The 10000-nt window shown below is 44.8% G+C and overlaps 1 protein-coding gene across 2 annotated transcripts in view; it reads left to right on the forward strand.

Moving 5' to 3' along the window:
• The window catches only part of pleca (plectin a), a 264642-nt gene that overhangs the window by 25876 nt on the left and 228766 nt on the right, over positions 1–10000 (forward strand). The gene's annotated exons all lie outside the window — the stretch shown is intronic.

The raw sequence follows: 10000 nt of genomic DNA on the forward strand, positions 1-10000 counted from the left end.
ATACGTTTTCCAGCGTCTTGTCGGGGGGCCAAGCCGCGCACTTTGTTGACATTTCTAAGATGGAAAAAAGCAGATTTTGTTATCTTGTTGATGTGAGGCTCAAAGCTCAAATCCGAGTCTATGACCACACCTAGGCTAGTAACCTTATCTTTAATGTGTATGCTTAGGTCACCTAGGCTTGAGTGGAGTTTTGCACGTTTTTTCTTAGGCCCAATGAGCAACACTTCAGTTTTATCTTCATTTAATTTTAGGAAGTTACTGTTCATCCAATCTGTAATGGCAGACATGCATTTAGTCAAGGCATGAATGGCAGTGGTTTGGCTAGGCTCGACAGAGATATATAGTTGAGTGTCATCGGCATAGCTATGAAAATCAACATTGTGCTCTCTGATGATGGAGCCCAGGGGCAACATATAGAGAGAGAAGAGGAGAGGGCCCAAGCAACTACCCTGAGCAACTCCAAAAGGCACATCATACTTGTTGGAGACGTGTTCTCCGATGGTGACAAAAAACTGTCTTCCTGTAATATATGTTTTGAACCACTCTAAGACGTGACCGGACAAGCCTACCCAAGATTCAAGGCGGTCAATTAGTATGTTGTGGTCTATCGTGTCAAAGGCGGCACTGAGGTCGAGGAGGATAAGTGCTGAAACTTTGTTTGCGGCAGTGCTGAGCCTAAGATCACTTATTATTTTGGTTAGTGCTGTTTCGGTGCTATGGTTGGCTCTAAAGCCTGATTGGAATTTTTCCAAGATATCATTCCCAGCCAGATGTTGATTAAGCTGTTTAAATACAACTTTTTCTAGTACCTTGCTCATAAAGGGGAGGTTTGATATAGGTCTGTAGTTGTTTAAAGAATTCTGATCTAAATTTGTCTTTTTTAGGAGTAGAATAGAATAGAATAGGATAGAATAGAATAGAATAGAATAGAATAGAATAGAATAGAATAGAATAGAATACATGTAGAATATAATATAAAGTAGAATATAACTGAATATAATAGAATTCAACAGAATATAATTGAATAAAATAGAATAGAATAGAATAGAATTATTCTACTGTAATAGCTGAGGGTCGTCAGCCCCCAATGTAGGTGTATTATGCCTTGTGTATACCAGGCGCTACCTACGCAACCCAGGTAGCTGGGGTGGTTGAAGAAGTTTCGCCATGAATTCGCTTTATTCTCTCCGGACGCAGCATTGACATGTTTGATTCAGCTAATCGCATAACGGGTCTAGCTTGACAGCCAGGGACATTCGTCGATATAAACGTCCCAATTATTTTTTTGCCGAACCGCGTCATAGCGAATTCGCTTAAGATTAGCTTGAGTTTAATCGTCAAAATTCGCTCTGGTCGCTCAAGAAGCTTCGCTCCTGGCGAAGCTTCCCTCCATAGAGAAATAATGACTTCTGCCACTCAGGTCGCAGAGTTCACGCATGGGGTACACAGAGCTTTAGTCTTAAGGCAGGCTCCAACTTCACAACTACCGGGCACGAAAGCCCCCCTTTCAAAAATCGGTGGAACGTAACCCCCCAGGACAAGCTTTCTTCTTCCTGTGCGACGTTCTAAGATTTTTTTCAGTTCAAAGAATCGCAGATGGCAAATCGTAAATCGTTTGATATTTACAACTGGAAATAGAACGTCAGGTATTGTCTTTGTGTTTATCTGATACGATTGTAGAGTTGTGTAGGTTTTGTGCCCTGTCAAAGCAATAGAGTTGACTGCATATCAATGACTGTGATCCGCCACCATATAACTCAGTCCTCCTCCCCAACCTTCCCCACCGCACCCTCTTGGGGTGTATAAAAGAGTCCATCTCTATTTTCAGTGTCTGAGCACTGCACACTGTTCAACTCAGAATACAACTCATAAACATGGCCACTGTAAACATAGCACAGTCAGATCCCTTATTATGCTATTCTTGATCACTCAGTGCTTCCTCTATTTTCAAACTCACGCCAGCCTCACACAAAAAAAACCTGCTGGCATAATTACCGGCACTCTTCAAAGAGAAAGCAGGAGTGCCAAAGATATTCAGGTCATTTTGACTCTTAACTTTACACATTGTGTGTGTGTGTGTGTTTGTGTGTGATTCTGATCTTTAGCGTAGTAGTGGTCAGAACCCCAGTTTGGTACCACAGTAAGGTTGGGGTTCGAGTCCCAACAGTGCAACTGTACACCTCATCACTACAAATGGTGTCATTGGAGGCCATCGGACGCACAGCCATTGTGTGTGCACTGCCAATTGGGATGTGATTCCATGTGAGGGTACGACAAAATGTTGTGAGGTGCACACACATCCCAAGGATGTAAAAGAACGCCCATGAAAATGGAAGAAATATCCGCACACCACAGAAGCTCCCTTGTTGTGACGCAGGACGAAGACCTTACAGGTCAAAATGTGCCTTTTCACTTATTAAATCGCAACAAGGGAGCTTTTGTGGTGTGCAGATATTTCTTCCATTTCATGTGAGGGTACCCCAGAATAGATCGTCCTGATGGGTGAAGCATTGATGATGTGGCACGCTGGATGGGAGAAGCATGAAGGGCAGTTGCGTGAGGGACACCATGAGTATGTGAACCGCAAGGGTGCAATATCCAAAGTTGGAGGTAGTGTGACGTTGTGACTATCACCAGGGTTATGGGTGTGCTCTGTCTGTCACGCCAATCAGCCTGTCTCTTTTTTGATTTATTTATTTAAACTCGAAAAAGCATTGAGGGTCTGGCTGTCATTTACAATGATGTCAAGTTTTTGGGGACAGCCGTGGCCTAGCGGTTAAGGAGATGGGCTTTAGATCAGAGGGTTACAGGCTCAAATCCCACTTTTCCACTCCCTATGTCATTCCATGGCTGAAGTGCCCACTGAGCAAGTCACCTACGTAACCCCACACTGCTCCAAGAACTGTGACCAATACCCTGTACTTAAAATAACTGTAATTCGCTTTGGATACAAGCATCAGCTAAGTGCTAAGTAATGTAATGTCAACGTAATGTGTACCAGTCAGAGCCCCAGTTTGGTACCGGGTTCAAGACCTGGCGGAACAACTCTACTCTCTACTCTACTACGTACAATGCAGGGGTGCATTTCTCGAATCCATAGTTGCTTCTTACGTTACCTACTTTGTTGTTTGCAATGCAATTTCCTATTGGAAACTGGCTAACAACTACGCTTTCGAGAAATGCCCATTGGCTGGCTAACAACTATGCTTTCGAGAAATGCAATCCAGGTGAAGTTCCATTGAGAGGTGTCAGTAGATTCACTCATCGGGTCAGTGGACTGGCCTCTTATCTGTGATAACAATAGAGTTCGGTTTGATGCGTGTGTAAGTACTCAGCTTAACTTGTTAAGTGGTGAGCTATCAAAAGAGCAGCTGTTTCTCTATCCCCCAAGCGCTATGTGTGCTTGCACTGACACACTCTTTTTGGATGAAGAGCTCTGCTTAACAGAATGAAGCCTTTGCAATTTGTGGTAGAGAATAATCTGAACAATTGTGCTAAAATATTGCTCTTGTCATGGTTTGGTAGTTGGCAGTTTTAGTATAGCTTAGGAATTACAAGAGTTTGTGGTGAGCAGCTATTTGCATCTTGCGTGGAGAGCCTGTTTCTGCATTCCCATGTTGTGCCTCTCATCAGTTTTGGTCTCATCTGTCACCAAAGTTGTGTCCTTTATGTCCTTTTCATTTCTCAGTGACTTTGGATGAAAGCATTTACTAAAATATATTATGCACGTTCGGTTACACTTTACTTGACGTCAGTGTCATACGTATGACATAGCAGTGACATAATAGAGTCATGAACGAGTCATAAACATAATGCCAATGTCATAAACGCTTTATGGCCATAAAAAGTTGACCTGTCTTTGTCATAACTGAATTTCACAAGTCATACAATGTTAATGACACTGGCATAATGTTTATGACACATGCATGACTGCATTATGACACCGGCGTCGAAGTAAAGCGTTACTGCACATTCTCTAGCCTGACCCCCAGATGGTTCCAGGTCTGCATTCCCAGGTTGTGCCCCGAGACTGGGGCTCATCTGTCAGCCATTGCAGTGCAGATGACCTATGACCTCTGGCCCAGGTCAGAAGTGCAGGAGGGCATCTGGAGGAGGAGGAGGAGGAAGAGGAGGGGGAAGAGGGGGAGGAGCAGAAGGAAGAGGAAGGAGGGAGGAAGAGGTGAAGGAGGAGGAGGGGGAGGTCAAAGAGGAGGAGAAGGAAGAGGAAGGAGGGAGAGGAAGAGGAGGTGAAGGAGGGGGAGGAGGAGGAGGTGAAGGAGGAGGATGAGGAAGAGGAGGTGAAGGAGGGGGAAAAGGAGGAGGAGGAGGAGGTGAAGAAGGGGGAGGAGGTAAAGAAGGAGAAGGGGTGGAGGAGGAGGTAAAGAAGGAGAAGGGGAGGGGGAGGAGGGGAGAGGACGTGGCTGGTGGCTCTGATCTCTGTGAGTGTCTGTGTTTGCTTAGTTTAATGGAGCAGCTCAAAGCATGTTAACCTTTAGCTCATTGTGTTTGGGGTTCCGGGGGTTTGTCCCCCAAGAAATTTTGAAAGTCAGATTGGTGAGAATTACAAAGTACTGTGTTGGTCTTTGTAAACTGCAATTCGTCAGTTGAAAATCTGCTTTTTTTAATTATTTGTTTCATGCATAAATCAAAGGAAATGAAATATCAATAGTGCGCAGACTTGAATAACAAACACAAGGACTGGGTAGAGGCGTGATCAAGGCAGTCACGTGGTTTAAGCAGAAGTGTTCTATTGGGACTAAGAAAATGTTTGGTTTAAACTTTGCCTCAGCCTTTTCTGCCCTCGACCAGTATTCAAACCAAGGGAGGTGGGTCAGCCATGCCGTTTGAGAACGTTAGTTGTTATGCTCTTGGTCAGACCAAATCTCGAAGAGATTTCAAAGTCGTGATAATCAGGCTATGAAAGCAGAGCCATGTGGTTGAGTCTTGGTGGCTAGAGTATAGAGTGTAGAGTGTGCAAAGGGCATGCATGCTGTAGTGGTAAGTGTGGTGGGTGAATCACGTCCCTTTATTTGGGGCTAGGTTGACTGGGTACTAGGGGTGTAAATCACAGCCTCCATGACGATTCGATTCAATATCGATATCTTATTATTCGATGCGATGCCATTCGATTATTTTCGATACTTAAGAATGCCCCACATTATGATATAATACGATTCGATTAGACTTTTTTTCCAATTACTTTTCCACTTCTATTATGTTATGGAGCTAAGGCATTAGGCAGGGACCAGCGATTAGATTATATTCGATAGTTAAGAGTGCCGCACGATACGATGCGATTCGATTCAATCGTCAGATTATATCGCAATATATTGATACATTTTGATTATTATTTACAGCCCTACTGGGTACTACAGTGTGCGTGGAGGTACATGTGAGTGAAACTCTCCCTTGCGAGGTGTCTTGTATCCCAGTGTGTGTGTGTTTTACTGTAAGTGTGTGTATGAGTCCCTGTTGGACTGACCATCTGTCATAGCGGGCATTTTCTGGTGGGCCCCGCACCCTCATGGACCCCTATTTTCTGAAAATAGGGTCCCACGAGGGTGCGGGGCCCACTGGTCAGTCAGTTCTGCGCCCCTAATTATGAGGGGGGCCCTTTCGCCCAAAGGTGCCCAGACCCTATTTCTCTCCCAGTCCAGCCCTGTGCATGAGTCCCTGTTGGGCTATCTCCTGGTGGGTGAGGCGAGGGCTGCGGGCCTGAGGAGTCACTTCCAGCTCCTCCCTCCCCTGGATCAGATCACTTACATGCAACACGACACCCTCTGGCTAAATACAGTCTCTTGCACACACACACACTTGCATGCATGCACACACACACGGAAACACACACAGACCCGCAAGCATTTGTGCACACACACACACTCGCACATACACACGCACGCACGCACGAACACACACACTTGCATGCACACAGTTATTAAAGACCCAAACACATGGACACGCACCCACGTGGTAGGACATGGACTGTACACTGTCACAGACATGCGAAACAGTGCATGCTCAGGCAGAAAGGCATACCTGGGCACACACACACACACATGCACGTACAGTACATGCACATACACACATACATGCACACACACACACGCACACACACACACACACACACACACACGAACACACACACATACACACACACACACACACACACACACACACACACACACACACACACACACACACACACACACACACACACACACACACACACAGACGTCAGAACAAGGTCGCATATGGGGTAATGTACAGCGTGCACAGCTATTTTCACATCAGTATTCAGTTAGAAAATGTTTAGCGGTTACACTAGTACTAGTAGGCCGTTAACTTAAAAAGGAAATAGGCCCAGATCAATATCACTAAGGGTCAAAGGTTATACATTATGCATGTACAGTAACGAACGATCTCTTCATTAGTCACAATGCTCAGTATTAGTGTGTGTGAGCAGTCTGCATACTTAGCGTCAGTAAGTACCGTCATAGTAATACAGTGCTTAATGTATTATTTATGTTAGTTTGTTTTAGTTTGAGTTATTTTGTGTGAGAAGTCTGCGTACTTCTCGTCAGCAAAATATGAATTAATAGTTGAAGAGCTCTTTTCCAAAATGAGATATACATCATTTTTGACACAATTATGCCTTGTTCACACCTTTACATTACATTATATTCAGGGGTGCACATAACTTTTTTAGGCCGTTACTCATATGCGCACCAGCAAATATGTTTTGGTACGCACCTCATCCGCGGTAAAAAAAAACAAACTGTCTGCAGTCTCGAAGGATAAAACATTATCACCACAAACGTTGACACATGTTGTTTGGAGGCTAATGCAACTGGTGCAAAGTAGCCTAATCAAATTTGTTTGGTATCTTTAAATCTTAATTAGCCTACAAATTGTCAACAGGTCATCTTCAAGTTAAATGATTATTGTCTGGATTTCATCTGTTTTTGCCGATTTCGCCGTCATGCCTGCTAACTGATGCACAGAGGGGCAATAAACTTGTATGCGGTGTCCGTTTGGAATATGGTGGGAAGCTGACGGAAGCCGGGAACTGCGTGCATTTAAGAAGCCACGCGCATGGATGCATGCTTTCAGTTTTTAACTTCTATGCATCGGAGTTGCCAATGAGAATGACGGGGGTGCGCGTCCATTCTGGGAGTTAACAGACGGCACAATTCCATAATGATGGAGGGAGGAGGAGAGAGCTAGGAGCTCAACTCGGTCGCGCTCGCGCTGACTGTCGTTAGATTTACAGTTGATATGCAAGTGACATGACTATTTTTAGGCATTCATGAGAAAACGGGACACATCGCGTCCCTTACCTGTTCAACACGGAACGCATGCTTTCACTACCACATACGGAACGATTCCGCATTTCAAGGGACTGGCACTACATTTCTGTCCGCTCATCATTAGCCTCAAGCCACGGCACTTGGAGCCACTTCTCGGAAAGTTTTGTTTTTTTAAATCTCTGACTCAATTTTCTTTGCTGTTGACGAAACTCCAAAGAAACTGATTAGGCTACTGTTGTCTGTTTCTTTTTGGACATGTTTGACCATTCACCAACATCAACAGTCTGGTGAGATAGTCAGTACGCAAGTGCGCTGTAGTGACCGAGGTGGCAGTACGCATTGCTAATTTTTGGTGCGCATGCGCACCTGCGTACCAGTTATGTGCACCCCTGATTATATTGCATTTGGCAGACGCTTTATAACCAAAGCGACTTTCACCAAGAGCAACCTATCTTAACTGAGCGACGGAGGTCATTATTTCTCTATGGAGGGCATGCGGCCAGAGTGAATTTTCCAGGAGCGAAGCGAACTGAGCGACCAGAGCGAATTTTAACTATTACAAGTCAGCTAATATTATGGTAATGAGCTATGACACGGTTCTGCGAAAACCAATCGGAATATTCATAACTCTGAATGTCCTAGGCCTTCAAGCCAGAGCCGTTATGTGATTAGCTAAATCAAACACGTCAGTGTCACGTCCAGAGCGAATACAGCGAATTCAAGGCAAAAACTTCTTCTGCTACCTCTGCTACCAGGCAGCGTAGGTCGCTCTTGCTGTGGACAAGTTATTACAGTGCTTGGTGCATTATTGATTGCACTGTATTCCCCCAGCTGTAGCTTATCTCTGAGCATCAGTCTGCACAAACACTCTTGGCTCTTTTTGCACCGTTATTTTAAGACTTTGGTGACGTTGGATAGCAAGCACTCTGTAGAACGTCTCCTCCAGCTTAGCGCTCTACAAGTATGCAGTATGCAAGTATGCAGAGTTGAGCAACTTTATTGTTTTTGGTGGAAAATTGATTAGACAGTTGTTGATCTACGGTAGTGTTTCCCAAACCTGTGTACCCCCTAAGCCTTTTGCAATACCATGTGTACCACCCCCTCAATCATATTTCATATTTTCCACATACAGTATTTGCTAATATACTTTTTTTCTATGTTGCAATGTCCTGCTATGTGCTTGCGCTTCATGTATCCCTACTTGGGAATAACTGGCGTACAATACAGAGTGAGAGAGACTGCTGTAAACTTGTTGCTGTACGCTGCACTCAAACAGGGGGGTGGGGTTGTGTTGTTTGCTACATTGCACATGAACAGGAGGATGGGGTTGTGTTGGCTGCTACATTGCACATGAAGAGGGGGATGGGGTTGTGTTGGCTGCTAGCTACATTGCACATGAACAGGGGGATGGGGTTGAGTTGGCTGCTACATTGCACATGACCAGGAGGATGGGGTTGTGTTGGTTGCTACATTGCACATGACCAAGAGGATGGGTTTGAGTTAGGGTTGTGGTTCTATTACATACTTCTATTGTGGGTTGTGGTTCTACTACTCAGAACTGAAGGGCGTGGCACTGTTGCTTGGAATTCGGAATGTGCACACATGCATGACAGGCTGTGTCCTATTCCATGCAGTTGAAGGAGAAGATTGTGCACATCCCAGGAAAAGGTGCAGGACAAAGGCAGACTGTAGTTTTCGGAGTGAGAAGTCTGCACACTCAAAATCCTTTTTTGTGTTTTTTATTGTTTCATGGCTGGATTACGTTTCAAAACGTAATCCAGCCATGAAATAATAAAAAACAAAAAAGAGTTTGAGTGTGCTGACTTCTCACTCCGAAAACTACAGTCTGTGTTCCATGACCTTTGCTTCATCTGTTCATCTATGAAGGCAAAGTATAAACTCACCAACATGTGAAGCTGATCATCTGATAGCATGAGTATATTTCATCAATGCAATGTCAACAATGCAACAATGATTAATATCCAGCTGGGGTTTAATTGTTCAGGAGTTGGACTGCAGATCACAAGGGTTGCAGGTTCAATACCCACCCTTACCAATCCCCATCCTCCCTCCTTGGCTGAAGTGCCCTTGACCAAGGCACCTAACGTCACACTGCTCCAGGGACTCCAGGGACTGTAACCAATACCCTGTAATATCTGTAAGTCGCTTTGGATAAGCGACTTTTGGATAGCGATATCTAAGTGTAATGTAATGCAATGTAATGTAATGTAGTTAACATGTCAATAACTAACTGCAGTCATGGGTAAGTGTAAGCGGTTAGGGCGTCAGACTTGTAGCCCAAGGGTTGCCGGTTCGACTCCCGACCCACCAGTGCTACCAATGCTCTCCTCCATCCTCCTCCATGACTGAGGTACCCTGAGCATGGTACCGTCCCGACGCACTGCTCCCTAGGGGTGCCATTGAGGGTTGCCCCGTTGCACGGTTGAGGCATAAATGCAATTTTGTTGTGTGCAGTATTCACTTGTGTGCTGTGGAACGCTGTGTCTCAATGACAATGAGAGTTGGCGTTTCCCATTTGGGCTTTCACTTTTTTCACTTTAATTGTCATCCCCAAACTGAAGTTGCAGCCCTCTGCCTTCGCAGGTTAGTGTAGTCTTGCTGTACTGTACTCTCGCTGGCATTGTACATGAGGTGTAACTTTTAGCAGGTGGTGGTGATGTGATGTGCTCTCT

Source organism: Engraulis encrasicolus, chromosome 20, assembly GCF_034702125.1.
Source record: "Engraulis encrasicolus isolate BLACKSEA-1 chromosome 20, IST_EnEncr_1.0, whole genome shotgun sequence".
Lineage (NCBI taxonomy): Eukaryota > Metazoa > Chordata > Actinopteri > Clupeiformes > Engraulidae > Engraulis > Engraulis encrasicolus.